This window comes from Scleropages formosus, chromosome 12, assembly GCF_900964775.1.
Source record: "Scleropages formosus chromosome 12, fSclFor1.1, whole genome shotgun sequence".
Taxonomy (NCBI): Eukaryota; Metazoa; Chordata; class Actinopteri; order Osteoglossiformes; family Osteoglossidae; genus Scleropages; species Scleropages formosus.
Genome location: NC_041817.1, coordinates 3,024,181 through 3,027,366, shown reverse-complemented (window position 1 = coordinate 3,027,366; position 3,186 = coordinate 3,024,181). Strand labels below are relative to the sequence as shown.

Sequence of the window (3,186 nt, the reverse complement as noted above, 5' to 3'; positions counted from 1 at the left end):
CGGCCTTATGCCCTGTGTTGCCGGGTAGGCTCCGGTTCCCCTTGACCCTGTAAGGGACAAGTGGTTCTGATAGTGTGTGTGTGTGTGTGTGTGTATATATATATATGTACAGGTATGTTCTATACAAATGCAAGGGAATGTGAATAAGACATATGATGTGATAAATAGATATAAATAGCGTTGTGTATTGCACTGGTTTACTCTCTAGGGGGGATTTAGCTGTTCATGAGGTTGACGGCCTGAGGAAAGAAACTTTTCTTGTGCCTGGCTGTCCTGGTGCTCAGTGCTCTGTAGCGCCAGCCAGATGGCAATGGTTCGAAGAGGAAGTGGCCTGGAAGTGAGGGGTCTAGGATGATTTTACTAGCCCTTTTACTGACTCTGGGTGAGTCCAGTGATCTGTTGAAGATCTTTGTGAAGATAGGGGCCAGCTTTTTAGACAGGCTGGTGAAACACCGTCTGGGCCCGGTGCTTTCCTTGTCTTCTGGTTGCGGAAGACCCGACACACCTCCTCTTCACAGATCAAAGGTGCAGGAGGGGGGAAGGTGGGGGGTTACTGGCGGTGTTAATCGATGCGTGGAGAGAGGGTCAGAATGGGTGTGGGGTGTGAGACAGGGTTCTTCAAACCCGCAATAAAACTCATTCAAATCGTCGGCCAGCTGCTGATTCGACGCAGTGCTGGGGGATGGTGTCTTGTAGTTGGTGATGTCTTTCAGGCCTTTCCACACTGATGCTGGGTCGTTGGCTGAAAACTGTTTCTTCAGCTTTTCAGAGCAGTTTCTCTTAGCCACTCTGATCTCCTTTGCCAGTGTGTTTTTGGCCTGTTTATGCAAGACTCTGTCCCCGTTCTTGTAGGCGTCTTCTTTGGCCTGACGAAGCTGTCTGAGTTTTGCAGTGAACCACGCTTTGTCGTTGTTGTATGTTAAATGAGCCCTGGTAGGGATGCACATATCCTCACAGAAACTGATATATGATGTTACAGAGCCTGTGAGCTCCTCTAGATTGGTAGCAGCAGCGTCAAAAACACTCCAATCAGTGCACTCGAAGCAGGCTTGTAAGTCCTGCTCTGCTTCCTCAGTCCATCTTTTAACAGTCCTTATGACAGGTTTAGCTGATTTCAGTTTCTGCCTGTAGGTGGGTATAAGATGAACCAGACAGTGATCAGAGAGCCCCAAAGCTGCCCGTCGGACAGAGTGATATGCATCCTTTATTGTGGTGTAACAGTGGTCCAGTGTATTATTGCTCTGGTGGGACATGTAACGTGCTGTCTGTATTTTGGCAGTTCACGGGAGAGATTTGCTTTATTAAAGTCCCCGAGAATGATTACAACAGAGTCCGGGTGTTGTTGCTCTGTGTCTGTGATCTGATCGCCCAGCTGTTGCAGCGCTGCGTTCACACACGCTTGCGGTGGAATGTAAACACTTACGAGAATGAACGAGGAAAACTCCCGCGGCGAGTAGAAAGGCTTACAGTTACAATGAAGAGCGCTTCTAGGTCGGGACAGCACGTCTTCTTCGACGCTCTTGCGTCTGTACACCACCTTTCGTTGATGTAGAAGCATGTCCCACCGCCACGTGATGTCCCCGCTGATTCTGCATCGCGATCCGCTCTGAACAACTGGAAGCCCGGCAGATGTAGCGCGCTGTCCGGAATGGCTTCATTCAGCCAAGTTTCCGTGAGACACAGAGCAGCAGAGTTTAAGACATCCTTATTTTTTTGGGACAGGAGAAGGAGTTCATCCATTTTGTTGGGTAGGGAGGGGAGATTCGCCAGATGGATACTAGGAAGCGCAGTCCTGAAGCCGCACTTTCGGAGCTTGACTAGCGCGCCGGCTCGCTATCCACACTTGCGCGTCTTGGAGCACTTGAGCAGCACCGCTGCACCTCCAACTACACACACACACACACACACACACACTTTCTGAACCGCTTGTCCCATACGGGATCGCGGGGAACCGGAGCCTACCCGGCAACGCAGGGCGGAAGGCCGGAGGGGGAGGGGACACACCCAGGACGGGGCGCCAGTCCGTCGCAAGGCACCCCAAGCGGGACTCAAACCCCAGACCCACTGGAGAGCAGGACCCAGTCCAACCCACTGCGCCACCGCACCCCCCACCTCCAACTACAATGTCCAGCAAAATGTCAGAATAATCAAAAATCAAAAACTGGTAAAATATTGGGTGGTGTGTACTGCTGAATGTTCAGCAGTTCTTCCCTGGTAAAACTGATTCTAGGAGTATGACTAAAGACAGGACAAACTAACAAAAACAGTAAAACAGCTGTGGAGCTCAACACCGAGGCGGCCATTTGTGGTGCAATCACCTATTTGGATCACGGGGGAGAATTAAAATCCAGTGAAATCCTGCTACAGAAATGAAACATTGAAGAGTGACTGTTTCCAGACAATACTCGCGCTTACAGCGCCCGGTATTCCTGGGCGGTCTCCCATCCAAGTACTAACCAGGCCCGACCCTCCTTAGTTTCCGAGATTTTAAGAGATTGGGCGTATTCAGGGTGGTATGGCCGTAAACAAGCACCAGTGCCGCGTGCGCCCTACTTGTAGCTGCTGCCCGCGAAAGGCTCACACAAAGAGCGCTCTAGCTCCACACCTAACCATAGCACCAGCCCGAAACCTAACTCCAACCTTTACCATATTTCCAACCCTAACCCAAGCTCCAGCCCTAACCCTAGCTCCAAATCAAACCCTACATCTCACCCTAACCATAGCTCCAACCCCAACCCTAGCCCCAGCCCACACACGACTCGTACACGCTCAAAATTTTTTTTTTTCTCCTATCCACAGCCTCTCCCTATCCAAGAATACAAACCTGCTCTGGATACTTAAACCCCAACCACATCACAGCACACCCACCACAGAAATTTCAACCTACCTGCAATTCCACACGAGAGTCACAAGGGGGGAGACATTACTCCGCAACAAAAAATGAGAAAAATTCTCTGACAACACATGCGACTCCCACAACTGGACACCCCATTAACACACACATGCACACATACATAACGCCTTTACACACCTCCCAGCAACGCTTCATTCACCAGCATCACTCCACCATGCACAAACACACCGGAAACAAAACTGACATGTTACAACCTGGAAGAGAACACGTGTTGCCAGAGTAACCGAAATACAACTGTGTAAACGAAGTCCATAACTCTCCTCAGCCTAACC

At 50.3% G+C, this 3,186-nt stretch overlaps 1 pseudogene; it reads right to left on the bottom strand.

The window, feature by feature from the left end:
- Nucleotides 1-2,408: 2,408 nt before the first annotated feature.
- On the bottom strand, nt 2,409-2,527 carry LOC114912059 (uncharacterized; annotated as a pseudogene).
- Nucleotides 2,528-3,186: the final 659 nt, after the last annotated feature.